Here is a 22,211-nt window from a genome sequence, read left to right as displayed (position 1 = left end):
TCACACCACGGAACTCCCAGGTGGATTACGATAACGAGTGAAATACTTGCTTTAATACTATTCCTCAGCTCGCCCTTGGAAGGGACATGTCAAATAGTCCTACTTTTTTCTTATCGCACTACTTGTATCATTATGCTCTAACGCACCTTTTGAATAAAACAATGCATAACATTAAGACTATTATTGCATTCTTCCTTTACATATATATGTTCATTCATGACATCTAGCACCCGTACACTCTCGTACGGCTAATACGCCATGGGCTTAAGCATACCCCATAATACGGCATGAGAAGTCCGAACACTGTCGAGAATGCGGCACCCCGAACTTATAGCATTATATGCATCAACTCCGAATCATGTCTTGGGTGAATAGTTGGGTTTGCCCGGCTCCCATGTTTTGGTACCTTACGTTCCGCTATATCGGCTAAGGTAGCACTGGGAGAACTACTGCGATTGTGCCCCGGTTCTACTGGGCTAAGCACCTCAGTAGAGAAAGCTAAAACTAACTGTCATGATAAGGCGAGAGACTAGTCGCTGTTCGAGAGGTTTCATGTCCTTAAAGACTTATGCCGCTTAGAGCGAGGATTCGGCCCTGTTCGGCTTAAGGCGTGTATCGCGCACTGAATTCAGCCTTCCGAATACTAGGGGCTTCGCCGAAATTTAAAATTATAGAATTCTATGAGTAAGTGAGAGTGATAACGCATTATAGTCCGATTGCCTTGTTCGTTGTGCTGAGCACCTCCCTCGAAGGACCCAACAATGGGAACAAGAGTGCTTAGGTTTATCCCGAACACCCCAGCACTCGTGGCGTGGGGGCAGAAGCCGACGACTAGCCATCTCTCAGATTTGATAAACAGCCAAACAAACGGCAATATTTTAAATTCAAACAAGCATTGCGTAGCGCATATGAAAAAGTTTTCATAATACAGGATTACACGAGCAAGCTTACTCAAATATTACATCTTTCGCACACTCGTCCGCTACAAGACGGGCACCCTTCAGGACACCCTCATAGTACATCTCGGGGTGGCGATGCTCCTTGCCCTACGGCGGCCCCTCCTTCACCAGCTTCACTGGGTCCATCTTAGCCCAGTGAACCTTCGCACGGGCGAAAGCCCGGCGTGCACCTTCGATGCAGATGGACCGCTTGATGACTTCCAGCTGTGGGCAGGCATCCACAAAGCCACCTCACCAGGCCGAAGTAGCTTTTGGGAAGGGCGTCGCCAGGCCACATCCGGACTATAAAGCCCTTCATGGCCTGTTCGGCCGCCTTGTGTAGCTCGACCAGTTGCTTCAGCTGGTCGCTCAGAGGCATCAGGTGTTCGGTCCCAGTATACTGAGACCAGAACAGCTTCTCCGTTGAGCTTCCCTCCTCGGCCTGGTAAAACTGTGCGGCATCTGACACGCTGCGGGGCAAATCTGTGAATGCTCCTGGAGAGCTTCGGATTTGGGTAAGTAAAAAGTAATTTACTTTCACATGCTTGCTTTGCATATAGAATGCCTTACCCGCCGCTATCTTCTTCATCGCATCAATCTCCTGGAGGGCCTTTTGGGCTTCGTCCTTGGCATTCTTTGCGCTCTCGAAGACCGTGGCAAGCTCGGACTCTCGCGTCTTCAAGTCAAGCTCCAATGCCTCCTGCTTCGTCACTAGAGCGTGGACCTCTTGCTACACCTCGCTCACCCTTGCCTCCGGCCTTTCCTACTCGGTGCGCTCCTTGGCCGCTTTGTTTTCGGCCTCAGATAGCGCTTGCTTCAGGGTCGCCACCTCGGTCGTGGCCCCTGGCAAATTTACGATGATCCTGTCATTTTGCAATCGCATTCTTTTTATATATATCCGCAGACTAGGTACTACTTACCTTTGTTCTCCTCGAGCTGCCTCTTGGCAAGGCCGAGCTCTTCCGTGGACCCTTCTATGTCCTGCTTCAGTATGGCAACCTCCATAGTTAGTGCGGCAGAGGTCAACAGTGAAGCCTGCATATGCATATAGACATACGTATATTAGACTCCTGCGATATTGTTGGATCCTCTATTTGGCTTTTCTTTGTGAACACCGAACAGAGCATCTAGGGCTACTGTCTATGCGGTAATATTTTTCCTATATTTCAAATACTTACCTCAAAGCCTGTTAGAAGGCTGGCACAGGCGTCAGTCAGTCCGCTCTTGGCGGACTGAACCTTCTGGATCACCGCACTCATAATAGTGCGGTGCTCCTCGTCGATGGAAGCGCCGGGAAGCTCTCCCAGCAGATTGTCCGTTGCCTCTGGATGGGCAGAGGTCACCGGCACAGGCGTCTTGCCCCTTTTGGAAGGAGGCCGCCTGCCCGAATCCGGAACCACTGGAGGTTCCGGCACGGTGTTCGGCTGAGGGCCGAACTCGGAGCCCTCGGGAACCTTACTCCCTCTGCTCCTGGAGTCCGGAAGGTCGCCTTGAGGCGCCTCTGGGTTGTCTCCCCTCGACCCAGTGACTCTTGAGACAATACCTCGGCGTTGTCCGTAGGGCAAGGGAAGGTGGCGGTCGGAAGTGGATCGCTATCCATGTCCGACAAGTCAAAGGAGCCGCCCGACGAAGATACGTTGATATAGGCATGGGACCGTCTGCATAATCATATTCGGCATTAGGAGAAGCAGTGCGACAAAGGTATGCTATGAGTTACTCTCGTATCCGAATACTTACAACTTCGCCGGGGGCGTCGGCCTGAGCAGCCACTCGTCTTCGCCTTCGGCGGCGGTGGTGGAGTAGTCCGGAAGGAGGGTCCTCCCCTTCTTGGACCCTTCGCCCCCCACCCCGGTCGGGGTGGCTGTCGGTGTAGAAAAAGAGGGGTACACTTTTTGTACCCCTATAACTGTGCACGAGCAGTCTGAGCCACGGGCACCACCACAATGAGCAAGGCAAGGGAGGTGAGCCAGGGTAAGGCCGAAGCTCAGGAGAAGCAGAACGACGCCAAGACCAAGACCACAAAGAGCAAAGGGGATGAAGCGGACCTCCCCCCCGGCAAGATCCTTGCCGGGAGGCGTTTTAGCAAACCCGGCAAGACCCTTGTCGTGGCAGCTCGCCCCACACCTACGGAGTGAGTCACCCTTGAGTCCACTACCCCCATGGGGCAAGGAGTCGAGAGACATCCCCATGGTGGCTTGCAGATCTTTGTGAAGACATTCAAGATCAGATACACCCTTTAGAAGATGATGATCCTTGGCGGGATCCCAGCCAAGGAGGACCACAAGGCCCCCGGCAAGAGCCTTGCCGGGGATGACAGCAGGCGCCACGGCATGACCCTTACGGGGGCCTCGACAAAGCCCTTGCCAAGAACACCCGTTGGGCCACCATCAGGCCCACGCCAGTCAAACCTCCACCATCGTTCGCATGCAGCTGCCGACCCAACCAGCTGGGCAGGCACCTGCGTGGCGGCATGCAGATCTTCATGGAGACCCACCACTGCACCACCTCAGCTGCTTGCCTGCCTACATGGCACCGCGGGCGCCGCTGGCCAGGGCGCGTGTCGACGCGAGAGGGAGCGGCGACGGATGAGACAGGGCTCTCCCCCATCTCTGATAAAGCGAGGACACCTAGGCAAGACGCATTAAATGCGCCTTGTCATGTAATGCGAGGGATAACCTCACTTAATTGTTCCCTTTCCACCTCCTATGTTCCACTGTGGAAACCCCTTTCCTATAAAAGGAGGCCCGAGGCAACCAGGAGGGGGATTCGGCTTTTTGGAGCTCCTCACGCCCCATAGCTAGCTCAAGAACACAGATATACAATCCACCAAAGCAGGAGTAGGGTTTTACACATCCCCGCGGCCTGAACCTGGATAAACGAACCGTGTGCTATCTGTTTGATCCGCTCTTCTCACGACCCCGCGCCCCACAACCGTAGTAGGGATTCTTGTGATCCCATAGGTGTCGTTCCCACCGACATCTTTGGCGCGCCAGGTAGGGGGCACAGTTGTGAGAATCGGCTCTAGCAATCAGCTCAGCACTCCTTCGCCTTCGTGGCTCTTGGAGAAGGACGGAGGCCAGAAGATCAGCGCTCGAGTGACTACAAACAGAAGCTAAGTTGCATTGAACCCTTATTTGTGCTACCCTTCTTATTTGAGGTTATTCCCCTGGAGATATTTGCTTTGTATGAGAAACCTGCACGCCAGGGGGCTCTACCACGATCAGCAACGCCCTTGCCCTTTTTCGAGTACGCTCAACAGCTCAAGCGGCTGCGTCGAGAATGGCAGAGTAGCCTTCCGCGATCCGCAACGCCCCCGATTTTGACTCGAGTCAAGCTCGACAGCTCGAGCAGCCGCGTTCAGAACGGAAAGGTGGCTTGCCCGGCAGCACGCGTACCCGGCTGGCCAAGGGGATCCGTCACCAAAATGCCGCTAGGGGCTTCCACGCCGGCAAGCCTTCCCGATCGGCGTAGGGCGCGCATACAAAGAGGAATTGAATGGGGAAATAACATGGATGAAAATGAAAAGTACTGCAAAGTTATATTACATCACATCATAGCTGCGGTTCTAACTAAAGATAAAATTTGTCTTGGTCGGGAACCCGCAGCGGCGAAGAAGAACGGGATGCCTAATCCCGGCGTTGGCCTTCCACCCTCTTGATTTTGTTTATGCAGTCGGTGATGGGCTTGATGCGCTCCTCGAGCACCGTGAGGTCAGCACCATCCGGCAAGCTCTTCATCGCGGCCGCGATGTCAAGATCGGGATTCCAGTACGCCGTCTTGGTGAGGACCTTGGTCATGACCCTCCGGCAAAGTCGCCGGGCCTCCTCGGCCAGCGTGGCCGTCCTGTTGGAGTGAAGATAAGCCAAGGCTCCGAGGACGCCCTCAAAGAACAGGGTCAACTTTGTGTTGACGGTCCTGCTGCTCTCAGGGGCGTACCTCACATGTGGCATCCCCATGGTGGCCAACTGCGAGGTGACCCTGCAGGCGACCTCCTCCAGACGGCTGATCCATCTGTTCTCACCCGCCACATAATCCTGGTGGGAGGCGGCCTCCTTCGCCCGCAGCTGCTTCTCCTCCTCCAGGCTCCTAGTCAAGGTCTCCTCCCGAGCCCTGCTCTCCGACAGCATCTTCTCGAGATCCCCCAGCTTCAGCTTGAGGTCTCTGACGGAGTTTTGCGCTTCGGAGAGCTCCCCAGCCCTGCTGATGACTGCTCCTTGCGCCTCCACCAAGGCGCTGTTGAGCGTACTCTTCTCGTTGGACAGCTTAAGGGCCTGCTCCTTCAGCTCGTCCTGCGCCACCTCCAACTCCCTTACCTTGCCGGCATGGGCCAGAGCCTGGGCATCGAGTGCCTCCTTGTGCCTCTGCTCCAGCTCGCGAGTCCGCCGCGCGACAAGGGCCTCGAGCTCCTCATCCTTTCCACGGAGCACTGCAGCAAGCTTCGCCTCACGCGCGGTGAGGTCCTCTTCCTGGGAATCCAGTGCGGCTTGATGCTAGTTCCGGATGGCCTCGGCCGTGGCAGCCAAGTTCTCCGCCTGTTCCTGGGCCTTCTCGATGTCAGTCATCTTCATGGTGAGCTCAACATTGCGCTTGGCCAATTCCTCCTGAAGGGCCCTCTCGTGAGGTTCCGTGGTAGGAACAATCTGCCCTGCAGCGGGCAGCCGATGCACGATATTCGCGGCTAAGTATCCGGCTCCGCGCAGCTTTTTGATGTGGCCGTCCGTGCCGAAGGAAGACATCCACTTGGCTCCCGCTCCGGACATGTTTGGAGAAGGTTGAGGAGAAGGATGTGGACTTGGGCATTGGAGCTCGAGTGCGCAAGAATGGATGAGCAAGGAGGAAGGAGGCGTGGGTCGAAAAAGGTTAAACCTTATCCCCTTATAAGGGCGGCCAAAACTATGCGCCCCCACTAGCCTCGTAAAACTCGCTTATCCCCGAAGCACCATAATTGATGGTGCGGTTGGGTTACCCACGCCCGTATTGATGAGAATCCCGTAATAAGGGGGACATGATCTCTGCTTCGACAAGACGTGTCAAGAAACTGCCTCTCGTTATGTGCGGGGCCGGAAAAATGGTTCGAATAATCACCGCGCCATGGCATGATGTCATGATTGCCGAAACATGTCAGCATATTAGATTTGTGGAAATATTATTCTCTCTATGGTGGTATGTGGAACTTATTTTGCAAGGTCGGACACTATCCTTGTATTCAGATTCTTCCGTGGTGTCTTGCAATGCCGAAGACAACGCTGCGCGCCGGACTCATCGTCATTGAAGCCTGGTTCAGGGGCTACTAAGGGAGTCCTGGATTAGGGGGTCTCCGGCAGCCGGGCTATATCCTTTGGCCGGACTGTTGGACTATGAAGATACAAGATTGAAGACTTCATCTCGTGTCCGGATGGGACTCTACTTGGCGTGGAAGGCAAGCTAGGCAATACGGATATGTATATCTCCTCCTTTGTAACCAACCTTGTGTAACCCTAGCCCCCTCTGGTGTCTATATAAACCGGAGGGTTTTAGTCCGTAGGGCAACATACAATCATACCATAGGCTAGCTTCTAGGGTTTAGCCTCTCCGATCTCGTGGAAGATAAACTCTTGTAATACTCATATCATCAAGAATAAATTAAGCAGGATGTAGGGTTTTACCTCCATCAAGAGGGCCCAAACATGGGTAAAACATCGTGTCCCCTGCCTCCTGTTACCATCCACCTTAGATGCACAGTTCGGGACCCCCTACCCGAGATCCGCCGGTTTTGACACCGACACGAAGCCAAAGGATCAAGCGCAGAGCGCCGCGGGCCCCAAAAGCCTGTGGCCTTAGTTGACTCGTGGCGGTTGATTGGACGTGGGCGTCTCCGCTTCCCCGTGCTGCCTTTGAATCCGCCTGGCTACGCGGCCCCCGCAACCTACACAGTTATTATCCCATTGCCCACGCCTTGCCTCCCTAGTCCTTCTGCTTCCCCGAGACTCCACTCCTCCTCTCCTATCTGTCCTGCACTCCGCGTGCTTCGTCGCCATAGCGCCGAAACAATCAGACAAGGGGAAGAAGCCTCTGTCTTTGCCGAGTGCGCCTCCGTCCTTCGAGCCTGCGCTCGGCCGACCTCTGGTGCTCAACGACGAGGCCAGGCACAAGGTGCGCCCCATGCTTGCTTCGAGTTTGAACGAGTGGGGAGAGACGGCGGCTTGGCCCGCGTCTCACGCTCGCATTGCCCGGGCAGCCAGTGAGGTCCCAATCTTCATAGATGCCCTCTAGGCTGGCCTGATTCCCCCCTTCTCTGCCTTCTTCAATGCGGTGCTCGAGCATTATCAGATCCACATGCTGCATCTCGACCCTCAATCTGTGACTCTTCTCGCCGTCTTCGCCTTTGTGTGCGAAGCCATGGTGGGCATCGCTCCTTCGGTGACCCTCTTTCACCACTTCTTCTCACTGCATCTGACAGACCCTCGGCAGAGCTCGGGGTGCGTGAGCTTCCAGGCTGTGGCTGTGACGGCGGGCAATGGGATCGACTTCGAGCTTCCTCCATCCACGAGCGAGTTTCGGACATGATGGGTGTTTGTCGACGCCGGTGTGCTCAGCCCTGTGCTCCATGCTCCGCCAGGGCCTGCTGTTCCCAACTCCAGTTGGGGCGACCAGAAGCTCGCGAGCCCCTGTCTAGTTCCCGTCTGGCTTAGGCTGAGGATGTTGAAGGACCGCGGCGTGGCTGCGCCTATGGTGGTGAAGGAGTTCATCAAGCGTCGAGTCGCTCCGCTTCAGCGCCATTCCCGCCCGATTTGGGCCTTGCTCAACAGTCAGGACCATATGAGGTTTCGGAGGAGGGGCTTCCTCTTAAGACACGGCAAATGGTGCTTGCGGTCCTGACGGGTGCCCCCCTACCGGACGACATGCCCATGAAGAGCTGTCTGCTGTACCGCTGCCAGAACAATGCCAAATTCACCGAGAGCATGCCCTCCTTTGATGTGTGGGGGCTGCACCTGATCGGCCTGGTGGTGCCCCACAAGAACCCCGTCGATGTGGTTCCCTTCCTCACCATCGGTGACGAGCTCGCCCCGAGTGAGGGTGCAGGAGGGCGAGCTCGGACGGAGGCCGACGACCCAAGTGTTGAGGAGCACATGCCGCGTGGTGATCCTAGGGCGTCGTCCTCTGGAGCTCGCGATCTCTCCCCTGGGGCGTCGGTTACTGAGGCGACGCAGCATGCAGTTCCCGAGGTCAAAGCCCTGGAGGCGTCGGGAGGTCGTGTTGAGACGGCGCCCGACTGTTCACCGCAGCCGGGCACCCCTGAAGTTGTCCCTCCAAGCTCTTCCTGGGCCTCGCTCCGCACCGGCCACCATGTCCAGCGCTTTGGTCGGCTTTGCGTGGACTTCGAGGAGCTCCGCAAGAGGAAGGGATCCCTGAGCGGCAACAGCATCTTTGGGCCATTGAAGCGGAGAAGGTACATTGCCGTCGATGAGTAAGTACCTTATCTCACTGATCTTCCATGTGTCGCCTTCCTTTCCTGACGATTATCCCCTTAGGACCCCTTCTGCCAAGGCCATGAAATCTCCTGAGAAGCAGCTCCCTCTCATCCCGTTGGACCCGCCAAGCTCCGGCGCTGTAGCTTCGGGTGCTGCCTACGGCGTGGGGTTAGCCGTGGGAGTTGGTCCATCACCAGGGCGACCCAAGCTTGTGCCTTCATCGTCCTTCCCTGATGGCTTTGCTCGGAGCACAGCGGGCGTGCCACGAGCTCGTCCTCCGGTTCTGAACAGCGGCTGGATGGCTTCTATCTTCAGCTCCTCCTCATGTAGCGGGCCTCGCATGGCTGAGGCCCCTCGCGAGGTCGGGTTGGAGCCCGGAGGGGTACCAGCCCGCAGCTCGCTTCCAAGAGGGGGCGCCCCCACTATTAGAAAATGGGTCAAATGTGAAGCACATTAGTGCCTGTTAGATTTTGAGCCGGCACTAATGTGTGCATTAGTGTCGGTTCCAACGGCTAGCCGACCGCTCTCATTAGTACTAGCTCGTGGCGAACCTTTAGCACCGGTTCGTGCCACAAACCGGTACTAAAGTGAGTGGTCACAGGATGTTGTCAGTCTGGGGCCCCTCCAGCACCTTTAGTACCGGTTCGTATCACGAACCGATACTAAAGGTTGTCCTACATAAACCCTTCGTCCACCCAAGATCGCTCTATTCTTCCCCGTTCTCCTCTCCTCTCTGTTCTTCCCCTCTTCCTCTCGAGCTCATCACACATTTTGCCCAAAATTTGTCAAGATTTGAAGGACCCCGTCCATTCAAATGATCACAAAGGTTAGCAACTTTGTCCTTTCATCTCTCATTGCTAGATTAGCTTTGGCAATGCTTTATATAGTGATTAATTCGCGAGTTTAGTAATTTGGGAGGAATTATATGTGCTAGTATTTGATTTATATGCAATTTGAGGTCAAAAACAACACTTAGTTTGCATATGTAGGTGTGGTTTACTTAGTGCCTTCTAAATCTCTGTCGTAACTACCGTCGATCGCCCACACCGTCCCGTCGCCGGCACCACCTTGTGGTGAGCCTCTTCCTCATGAATGTTTTATATCAAAAATTGATGTTTGTGTTCTTTGGATATATAGTTTCTCGTATAATTATCTTACCTGTACGTTGTTTGTTATAAATAGTGCCATGGTTTTGATAGCAGTCCCGTCGGCCCTCGTCCTTGTTATGATTCAGATGTGGTATATTCTCTTCTAAAACTATTTGTTGCATTTCGTGTTTATGAAAAATTATACCCATCAAGTTGACATAGATATTTGTATGTAGGAGGTATGTGAACCGGAAATTCCAACCGACCCTATTGTCGAGAGGTTAAATTTAGTTGAAAGAGAAAATGTGGATTTGAAAGAAAAATTGAAAAGAATTGAGGGGGAGAAGATGGAATTGGATTTGCATGTTGCCGATGTCGTCGGTCATCACAAGATCAAGACGGAGAAAATGCGCTTGAAGATTAGAAAGATTAGAAAATATGCCATTCATAGTGAGGCTTGGTATCATTATGCTGTTGGATCAATTGTTACCTTAGTTGCGATGTTGATCACATTTGTTGTTACATTTGAATTCTTTAGCTAGAGAGTTATTTGTTTGTTGCATTTAAGTGTTGTATGAACTTTATGTATGAAATTTATGTATGAACATGTATTAATTTGTTCCTTTTGCTGTTGTGTAATCAAGATGAGCCGACAATGGATGTACGATGACTGATGCTCTCCCATGTTCATTAATGGTGTGCATACTTTTCTGCTTGCGGCTGAGGCAAACAAGCGGGCGGATGGTTTTATGCCTTGTCCATGTGCTGGCTGTAAGAATGATCACAATTAATCTATGTCAAGAACCATTCACGTCCACTTGTTTGAGTCCAGTTTCATGCCCCACTATAATGTTTGGACCAAGCACGGAGAAAGATGGGTTATGATGGAAGACAATGAAGAAGAACAGGACGACAACAACTATCTTGGCCATGCGTTCCCTGAATAGGATGATACAACAATGGGGGAAGAAGCTGAGCCGGCAATGCGGGAAGAAGCTGAAGAAGAGGCATCCGATGAGCCCGCTGATGATCTAGGTCGGTCCATTGCCGATGCAAAGAGAAACTGCGCAGGTGATTTGGAGAAGTAGAAGTTGCAACACTTGTTAGAGGATCACAAGAAATTGTTGTACGCGAATTGCGAATCTGACAAGAAAAAGTTGGGCACCACACTGGAATTGCTGCAATGGAAGTAGAGAATGGTGTATCTGACAAGGGATTTGGAAAGTTGCTGGTAATGATAAAGATTATACTTCCAAAGGACAACGTATTGCCCGAGAGTACCTACAAAGCCAAGAAGGTTGTCTGCCCTCTAGGGTTAGAGGTGCAGAAGATACATGCATGCCCTAATGACTGCATCCTCTACCGCGGTGATCAGTACAATGATTTGAACGCTTGTCCGGTACATGGTGCATTGCGCTATAAGATCAGCCGCGATAACCTTGGTGATGTCGAGGGCGAGCTCCCCAAGAAGAAGATTCCTGCCAAGGTGATGTGGTATGCTCCTATAATACCACGGTTGAAACGTTTGTTCCAAAACAAAGAGCATGCCAAGGCGATGCGATGGCACAGAGAAGACCGTAAGAAAGACAGAAAGTTGAGAGTACCCGCTGATGGGTCGCATTGGAGAAAAATCGAGAGAAAGTATAGGAATGAGTTTGCAGGTGACGCAAGGAATGTATGGTTTGGTCTAAGCACAGATGGCATTAATCCTTTTGGGGAGTAGAGCAGCAACCATAGCACCTGGCCTGTGACTCTATGTTTCTATAACCTTCCTCCTTGGTTGTGCATGAAGCCGAAGTTCATTATGATGCCAGTGCTCATCCAAGGCGCTAAGCAACCCGGCAACGACATTGTTATGTACCTTAGGCCATTAGTTGAAGAACTCTTACAGCTGTGGAATGGAACACGTGTACGTGCAAGGTATGAGCACATGGGGGAAGAATTTGACCTAAGGGCGTTGCTGTTCGTGACCATCAATGATTGGCCTGCTCTCAGTAACCTTTCGGGACAGACAAACAAGGGATACCGTGCATGCACGCACTGTTTGGATGATACCGACAGTATATATTTGGATAATTGTAGGAAGAATGTGTACGTGGGACACCATCTATTTCTTTCGAGCAGGCATCCCGTAAGAAAGAAAGGCAAGCATTTCAAAGGTGAGGCGGATCACCGGACGAAGCCTCGCCACCATACGGGTACTGATGCACATGATATGGTCAAGGATTTGAAGGTAGTCTTTGGAAAGGGTCATGGTAGACAACCTGTTCTGAATGACGCTGACGGACGCGCACCCATGTGGAAGAAGAAATCTATATTCTGGGACCTGCCATATTGGAAAGACCTAGAGGTCCGCTCCACAATTGACGTGATGCACGTGACGAAGAATCTTTGCGTGACCCTGCTTGGCTTCTTGGGTGTGTATGGGAAGATAAAAGATACACCTGAGGCACGTGAGGACCAGCAATGTATGCACAGAAAAGATGGCATACATCAGGGCCATGCCAGCTACACTCTTACCAAAGAAGAGAAGGAAATCTTCTTTGAATGCCTGCTTAGTATAAGGGTACCGTCTGGCTTCTCGTCGAATATAAAGGGAATAATAAACATGGCAGAGAAAAAGTTCCAGAACCTAAAGTGTCATGACTTCCACGTGATTATAACGCAACTGCTTCCGGTTGCATTGAGGGGGATTCTACCGGATAACGTTCGATTAGCCATTGTGAAGCTATGTGCATTCCTCAATGCAAACTCTCAGAAGGTAATCGATCCAGAAATCATACCAAGGTTAGAGAATGATTTGCTACAATGTGTTGTCAATTTCGAGTTGCTGTTCCCACCATCCTTCTTCAACATCATGACGCATGTCCTAGTTCACCTATGCGAAGAGATTAACATTTTGGGTCTTGTATTTCTACACAATATGTTCCCCTTTGAGAGGTTCATGGGAGTCTTAAAGAAATATGTTCATAACAATGCTAAGCTAGAAGGAAGCATCTCCAAGGGCCATGAAAATGAGGAGGTCATTGAGTTTTGTATTGACTTTATTCCTGACCTTAAGCCGATTGGTCTTCCTGAATCGCGGCATAAGGGAAGACTGGATGGAAAAGGCACGCTTGGAGGGAATCAAATAATATGTATGGACGGAAATTCTCTCACCGAAGCACACTACACAGTTCTACAGAATTCCACCTTGGTGGCTCCGTATATGGACCAACACAAGAATTTTCTACGCTCCAAACACCCGGAGCGGTCTGATGACTGGATTACACGTGAACAAACCAGGAATTTTGCCGGCTGGTTGCAGACACGTACCATGCATGACGCCTCTATTGAAGATGACATATACTCGCTGTCCCAGTTACCATCCTCTAATATAATGAGTTTCAAAGGGTACGAGATAAATGGTAATATATTTTACATGATCGCCAAAGATAAGAAGAGCACCAACCAAAACAGTGGTGTCCACTTTGATGCAACAACCAAGATGGGAAAGGAAACATATTATGGTTACATGGAGGACATATGGGAACTTGACTATGGATGTGGTTTGAAGGTCCCTTTGTTTCAGTGCAAATGGGTCAATATGACACGAGGCAGGGTAACGGAAGACCCGCAGTACAGAATGACAATAGTGGATCTCAACAATCTTGCGCTTGCAGACAAACCATTCGTCCTAGCCAATGATGTGGCACATGTTTTCTATGTGAAGGACATGTCTACCAAGCCTAGAAAAAGAAAAGATAAGGAAGCAAATGCATCAGACGATGAGCCAAAGCGCCACATAGTTCTTTCTAGAAAGAGAAACATCATGGGAGTGGATGACAAGACAGACATGTCAGAAGATTATGAAAAGTTTGATGAAATTCCTTCATTCACTGTGAATATTGACCCGAGCATCCCGTTAAATGATGAAGATTTTCCATGGATACGGTGCAAAGGGACAAACGCGAAGAAAAATTTTCACACCCAAAGATCCGGGATGTGATCGGCTTCACTATCATCAATTTCTTCTGTGTTTCACACCCAGGAGGGAATCTCTGTAGTACTTAGGGTAGTTATGTGTTTTGCATTTGAAACGCGAAGAAATTTTATGTGCAAACAAATTCTTTCATGCGTTTACTGATTTCACCCACATAGCATGTGCAAAAAAGTAGAGAGGGTTACCCCAAAACCTCGATGCACTTCATGTAAAAAATGGACAAAGGCATTTAATTTTTTAAATAACCTAAGCATTACCAAATTGAATATAATGATAAAACACACTAATATTAAACATAAGAAAAAAGAATCACTGACAAATCTATTTTCAAAGTTAAGTTATTCACAAACTAGTGATTCACACAAATTTCAAATAATTCAAAATTTTAACTATTCAAATTTGAAAACTACCGCCACTAATAGAAAGTTGGTAATTTTTTGTACCTAAAGCAAAAATATTCACAATGAAATCCTAAATACAGCAAAAACAACTCAAAAATAAATAAAACAAAAATAAATAAAGCAAAAAAAGAAAATAAAAAAGCCCGCCTACTGGGCCAGAGCGGCCTGCATACGACTAGAAACCCAACGTGTTATTGGGCCGGGATGCAGGCACGCAAAGGCCCAATAACAGAGAACAGATAGGCCCAGTAGGCCTGCTTTGGAGAGGAGCTCGAGGGAGCTGCTGCACTGGGGCTTATAAACCGGTGCAGACGCCCCTCGGCTAGCGAGGTGGGACTAAACTTACTGCACCGCACCTACGCCAGCGCACCCCCTTTAGTACCGTGTCGTCGACCCTGATCTCCTTTGGTGGTGTTCGGGTGGGCCACATTCGGTGCACAGGGAGCCGGCCCCGCCGAAGGTGGTGCATCACCGTGTCAGGGAGGAGGACAAGCACGTCCGTTGCTACATGGCTGCTATGGACGTCAGGTTCTCCAACACCTGGCAGGTTCTTTGGGCAGATGACCGGAGATATGATCCTGTGATGGTTCCTTCTTTTTGGGTGTCCACCGCCCGCGCCCCAAGAACCACGAGTGGCCTTGATTCTTCTGTAGTATTCGATATTTATTAGCTACCTAGCTAGTGATTATTCGGCACAATGTATTCGAGATTATATATTATTCGAGACGATGTATTCGAGATTATATATTATTCAATACGATGTATTCGAGATTATATATTATTTGAGACGATGTATTCGAGATTATATATTATTCAAGATGATGCATATTATGTACTATATGATTCAGTTTTTCCTTATTGATTGCATCCCTGCATTGTAATTTGAATACTAAATTGTTTATATTTCTTCTGGATTAGTTAAATAAAAGCTATGTCGGACAATACCGGCAGAGAGGGAGAAGAGGCCCTGTTCGAGATCATACGAGATTGTACGCAGCCAGATGATCTGAATGAAGCAGATGACGGCTCCCAATATCTGAACAATACTGGGGAGGGTGATAATAAGATATTCGATCAGGACGACCGAGCTGATGAAGTCATGAACTATTATTATGATTATGATTATGATGATGCAGACAATGTTGATCTTCAAATAACAAAGAATACCTGTGAGGTATATATTTATATAAGCAGGAATCTGGTGATCATCACATGTTTTTTTTGATTTGAAGATATATTAATGAAGCAATCTTTCTTCTTTCGGCCCTCCAGATCGAGCAAATCTGCTTCTACAGACAGCAGGACAAAGCGAGGCCCGAGCAAAAAGTTGAAGGAGGGTGTAAAGTAGAACATCGATTCCATCAAAGCTTGTGGCGAAATCCTCACTCCTAAGAACATTGCGAACAAGTTCGTTCGTCAGTGCAGAGTTCTTGTGAAGGACCAACGTCGAGATGTTACTTGGGTCGATGACAGAGCAAAAGAAAAGCTTTGGGAATCTCGGATGGAACATTTCACCCTACTAGATTATTTCACTGATGCAGATGTGCAGAAAGTCAAGGACGCTGCTCTTAAGAAGATGGCAATTGCATTCAACACCCACAAGAAAACTATATGGGCCAACTACTTAGCTGCAGAAAGGAAGACTCCTAAATTGACGGAAACACTGGAGAAGCAAAGAGAACACTGGCCCGCTTTCATGAAATTCAAGGAATTAGAATAATCTAAGGAACGGTCGAGAAAAAACAAGGCCAATGCCGCAAAAAAGACATAGTTCTATAGGCTAGGGCCAGGTGGCTATGCGGTGGCAATGCCTAAGTGGGATAAGTCTAAGCAAGAGTTGGAGGATGCAGGGGTCACTCTGGTTACTAGGAGCTGGCCCCCAAGTGCAGAACTTGGATCTATGCGCATGGGGGGTGTTGGACCCGAAGACAGGCCTGGTTTCGGAGAAGGCAAGTCTAAAAGGAGCCGAACAAAAGTTACTTGACGTAATAGAAGATGCTCGAAAGGGGGTGTTCACGCCCAACAGAGACAACAATGAGCTTACACGCACCCTGGGAAATCCCGAACACCCGGGAAGAACATGAGGCAAGGGCGTTATTCCGTGGTATGAGGGCTTTTCGGAATGGAACAACGACTACAGGTGCCGTACAAGAAAGACGATGGAGGAGGAGAAGAAGAGGAAGCTAGAGGAGGAGCAGAGGAAGCAGGAAGCAGAACACCGTCAAGGCCTAGAAGCAATCACTACAAAAAAATACACTTCTGTGATGATATGTGTTTGTCACAGTAGGTCGCGTTTTTTGTCATGCATGTACATCCATGACGATTTTATGACAGAATCAAGATAGTCATACTTGTGCTGTCGTAGAAGTGTTCCATGACATTCCCAAAATTATCATCACCGAAGTGTCCACTTCCATGACGATAAATCGCGCATCACAAAAGTGCTTTCGTCAAGGGTGACCGACACATGGCATCCACCGTAACGGAACGCCGTTAAGCTATCGGGTCGGATTTTGGATCCGATAACCCATTAACAGCCCTGACCAATGGGAAATTTCCACGTGTAAATTTCTGATTGGCAGAAGGAAACACGTTTTGCCTCACCATTGGGACAAATGTCATCCACTCATTGGACAGGAGGCGCCTATGATAGGTCGACACGTGGCACGGCCCAACAGTGGCCCATTCTGGTGAAAAAGGCCGGCCCAGTAAAAATTAGCAGGCCGGCCCATATAAGGCCTACTTGTGTCAGGTCCATTTAAGCCCACGGCCCATACGAGATGTGACAATTCGGCCCGTCAACGGCCCGTTAAACATTTGACACCATTGCAGCCCATCGTCAGTTCGAGCCCATTAACAGCCCACTATATATTTGGGCTCAATATCGGCCCGATGAGATTTCGGCCTGTTGACGGCCCATTTAATGGATGGGCCATTTTTCAGGATGTACATCTTTCGGCCTTTTAGCGACCCATTTAAATGTTGGGCTAATTTCTGGCCCGGTGTGTCTTTCAGCCTGTTGATGGCACATAAATCTGATGGGCCATTTGTAGTCGGACCTGAGTTTCGGCCTTTTAGCGGCCCATTTAAGTGTTGGGCCAATTTCTGGCCCGGTGTCACTTTTAGCCTGTTGACGGCCCATAAATCAGTTGGGCCATTTTGTAGTCGGACCTGAGTTTTGGCCTTTTAGCGACCCATTTAAGTCTTGGGCCAATTCCCGGCCCTGTGTGCCTTTCGTCCTGTTAACGGACCATAAATGAGTTGGGCCATTTGTAGTCGGACCTTAGTTTTGGCCTTTTAACGGCCCATGCCCTTCATGGTCCAATACCAACCCGGTTTCTCTTTCAGCCTGCTAAAGGCCCACAACACAGTTGGGCCGTTTACAATACGACCTGACTTTCGGCCTCTTAGCGGCCCATGCTCTTCATGGTCCAGTACAAGCCCGCTGTCTCTTTCAGCCTGCTAAAGGCCTATAGTATAGTTGGGCCATTTGTAGCCCAAACTTAGTAACGGCCTGTTAACGGCCCGTGAAATAAATTGGGGCTACCTGTTGCCTGCTTCAATGTCGTCCTGTTAACGACCCGGGAGGTAAGAGGGCCGACCATTAACTTTCGGCCTAGTAACGGCCCATTAACCTAATGGGCCCACTAAAGTTCGTTCATGTCTTTAGGCGAAATTAGATAATTTGAGCCCATTACGACGAGCAGTTATGCACAGGACCAAAATGTAACGACCAAACCTCGAAGGATTCGAGTCTCTGTGCTTACCGTGCCAGTCCCTGGATCGAGCTCGCTAGCACACACAATATAGATGAATACCGGAATAGCAAGGGCATCATTTATTACATCGTATGATCCAGAATATATAAAATAAAACAGCTGCATAGCACTTGGCTAGCTTTACTCAATCAAACAGCGGAAAGTAGCCCAAAATAACGATGAGTCCCATCATAGCCCACTAGCGATGCTGAGTGTAGACTCGCAACCCTAACGGTACCTTACTCTTCGTGTGAATATCCGGCAACATGAGACGTTGCAACCATATAGGTCAATACTTGGAATGTATTGGCAAGTTACACAGGAGTAATAATAAAGCAGACCTACATGTATATGCATAGTATATCAAAAGGAAGGCTTGAGGGTTTATTTTTGCAGAAAGCTAATTTTGTCCTAATAACTACCTAATAGTCCTTTTTTTATTTAGTGCTTTTATTACTACAATTAAATACACAAGGTTGAGTTGGCAAAATCAACTCCAATTTACCCTTTATTAAGTTTTCCCACAAATATTATTAAGTGTCACATATGTCAACATCATCCAACAACTGTAATGGCATAGTCGCTCAAATTTACCCATATCCGGGGGCACGGCTAATCATGGTTAGTTTTTAATACTCTGCAGATTTTAGTACGCTTACCCACTGGACCCAACCCGAAGATTGAGACGAAGTCTTTCAGAAGCAGTCCCCTAGTCCCAACAAGAGGCCCATCCAAACTATTATATCTACATCTGCTGGCACATCCGGGTAAGGGTTCTACAATTGATCAACTAAGCCAGAGCCCATTTATCCAGTGATCGGACATGGAAGCTACTAGCCACTAAGTCTGTCTGATCTTTTTGAGCCTGGGCGACCGTCCACTTACATTCAGAGGGTATAAACCATGATGTTCTTGAAACCACCCAAGCAATACCACTTCCTCCCAGAGGTGAATTAAATCCTGAGTTACTACTGAAATTATTATATATATAATCCTCACATAATCTCAATGAATACAAGAACCACCCCCGTCTACAAAGCATAGCAACCTACAACTACCACGATTTGCAAAGACGGGAAGATAGCTCAACGGCATAGCAAAATAATATAGTAATCCTTTACATGCATCTATTCAAGGTGTTATATAACTACATGCATAGAAAACAATAGGTAAAGGATGATCAAGGTTTAACTTGCCTTGGTTCTAGTTCAGAAAGTCACACTCCTAACAATAGCTCGCATCGCACACCGGACAATCTACACGTTTCACACAATTCAACAAATCAATCACCGGAACACGAATAGAACCAAAACAAAATCAATAGCAAGAAAACCATTTTTGAAACTCAACAACAGTAGAATAACAACACCTAAAATGCACTATGGGCACAACGCAAAAAGAATCACTCGATTTCGATAAACGGTTTGAAAGTTACGACCTCTGGAAGATTTAATTTGAATTTGAATGAATTCAAATTTAAACAGTGCAAACATGAGAAATTTTGGTACTGTCATGAAGGGCTGATTTTTGTGAGTGCATAGGAAAAAGAATTTCCTAAATTGGACTTATAGAATAGGAGTTATAGCTAATTGAAGTTAGAGATGAAAACTGAAAAAGAACAAAAAGAAACAGAATTCTCCTGGCCGGTTATTGTAGCAGCTCATGTAGCAACTGCCACGTGGCAGTTCTTGATTGGCAGGGCACGTGTGCACACCCAAAATAGAGGAAAATGACGGCGGTGATGCGTCTCCGGCAGGTCTCCGGCGAAGTTGAGTGTGTGGGCGGATGCGGCGGTGAGTAGCGGAGGTGGTGCTGGGGTCGAACAACGACGGGTCGGCTTCCTCTACAGCTGCAGTGTCATGAACGTCGTCGTACTCCAGCGGCGGCGGACGAGCTTGCCCCTCCGGCTCCACTGTGTTTTCGGCCACGATAACAAGTCAAAGGGGTGCGTAGTTGCGAGGGAGATCGAAGAGAGCAGGCGGCGTGGCTGTAGGTGTCCCTATGACGGTGAAATCTCCCGGCGAATGACAGCGGTCGGTCATGCTTCTCGCGAGATGCTTTTTGCCCTAGTCGAGGTGTGCGGCAGCGGGGAAGATCGAGGAGCGGATGCGGGGTTGCACTGGGTCTTCTGCTTGCACACGGCGACTCGGGAGCGCTCGAGGTGGACCAGGAGCACGAGCTCGGGTCGGGCTTGGGTGCGGGAGCAGCGCGGCGCTCCTCCGGCTCGGGGAAGGAGAACAGGGTGCGGGGTGGGGTCCGCTGGCAGCGGCTGAAGGCGCGGGGCGTGCGTGCATGCAGCGTACCACTTCGGGCTGTCGGCTGGGTGGGCCACGCAAGTTGGGCTGCTGCGCTGGGGTGCTGGGCCGCGGGCGTTGGGCTGCGTAGTGCATTGTGCTGTGTGCTGCTCTTTTTTTAAGAACTGCTACAGCAAAACAAAACAAAAATAAAAACATACACCAGAATAAAATCTAGGGAAAATAGTAAAATATATATACTACTAACATAAACTACAGGGACACTAGTTCCTCACCTAATGCAATTTTTAAAAATTCATTTTATGCAATAGGCCACACAAACAGCAAAATAACACACAATTAAAATATTTTGGAGATTGCAAAAATTACCAGAACATATCAGATGAACTGGAAATAAAATTCTGGACATTATGAACATTTTAATAAAAAGGGAGAAGTCATGTTATCTCCACTCCAAATAAAATGCCTTTTTCTTGCATAATCAAAAGAATATTGTAGAAGAGCAAATAATGCATGGAAAATATGATATGCAGATGTATGATCTATTAACATCCTAATTTAGGAAAACTGGGATGTTACACAAAACCGATCAAGCAAAGGTACGACATAGAGGGAATAACGTTGCACATCCAGCATATATTATAGGAAATTACATCCACTTGGCAATCAAAGATAGATGCCAGTGCAAATAAATGAGCAGAACCTAACCATCTAAAACATCACAATCTACAACCTCAGCACAAATGATGCCCACAAGCATGTGGGCAAGTTCTTGCTGCTTTGCTACACTGTCTCTGAAAACATTGATCAGTTGTTGTGTCGGACGACTGTGCACCTATGATTCATCCACCATTTCCATCATTGCTTCAGCCATTAATTGGTTCACAAACATACATTTATTCCATTGCATTCAAGACAGAGGATACTGAACAGATTCAGATGGCGATTTTGGAAGGCTTGTATTATTGATAGTGGAGAGTGTCTTGACCACTGCATCATAACATAAATTAGGACGGGAACCAAACAGATTAATCATGAGTTATTACCATATTACCTGGCCTAGATTTACTGGAAAGAAACAATGGGGTAGCCTTGCTGTTTTCAGAGTTTGTCTTCTTATCTTCAACAGCCTGCACAAAATTAACACACCAGCATTGCTATCATTGGCCAAGTCAGATAATAGGAAAGCAACATTGACACAACGAACGTTTGGGCAACTAGCCTACACCAAATTAACACAATATGGCACAGCTATCACCAGCCAGGTAAGGTAATACGAAAGCAACGTTGACAGAATGAATGAATGGGCAACCAGAGAAGCACTACAATTCAGTAATGTGTGTGATATGAGATAGTACATTCATGCAGCTGAGTATGCAAAACTACCAGGCAGTTTTCCTTACAAAAATTAACATTGGCGCCTTTAACATTTTGCTACAACTAATTGTAGATCAGATAAAGGTTAGATTCACGCCAATTAACAAAATACATGGTGATGTAAAAATATAGTGATATACAACAGGTACTTACATCAGCATTGGAGCACAAAGAATTCCCGCAAGATATTTTCCTCGAATACGATCCCAATGGAGGAAGTCTTGTATCGTTTAACATTATTTTCTAAAAGAGAGATGGGTAAGAAACATGTAGAAAATATGATCAGAATGCTATAAAATTTCATGATGCGAGGATACGCACACGCTTCTTAGAATGGAGTTGACATTCTTTTGCTGGATTGGAGCGGACTAGTTCTTTGGCCATTGGAATCTGCTTATTATCAGTGGGAGTTGGGTTTCTCTGTGCTGGAGCAGTATCTATGAAAAATGGAGTTGGTTTATTATCTCCTGGTGTTTGGATCTTTTGCAAAGACCTGGTTTGTAACCCTTTAGATTCTAACATAGCCATCTTCCCCTTGGATGCCTTATATAGAAGAATGGTGATTCAGTTATAAAACATGCTACAGCAGAGATGGAATAGGTACTGAAGAATAGAAAGGCATGACATATTGACATGAATTTCCTCCATCCTGAAATAAATGGATGGGTCTAGGCGTATTTGAGTTCTAGATACAGCCATTTTTATCCATTTTTGCGACATTTAATCCGGATGGAGGGAGTATGATGTATGAGCTAGGGATACGACAGGACAACATAGCAAAAAAACACTGAAAAACCCACTACAGAACCAAAGTATTCAAACCCACTGATATGATATAGTACACTCATGCAGCTCAGGATGAAAAACTACCAGGCAGTTTTAATCATACATTTTGCTACAACTAAATTTAGATCAGATAAACGTTGGATTCACGCCGATTAACAAATTATGTGCTGTTTAA

This window comes from Triticum urartu, chromosome 5A (genome assembly GCF_056163025.1).
Source record: "Triticum urartu cultivar PI428250 chromosome 5A, HENAU_Tu73, whole genome shotgun sequence".
In the NCBI taxonomy this organism is placed as follows: Eukaryota; Viridiplantae; Streptophyta; class Magnoliopsida; order Poales; family Poaceae; genus Triticum; species Triticum urartu.
This window is presented reverse-complemented; position numbering follows the sequence as displayed.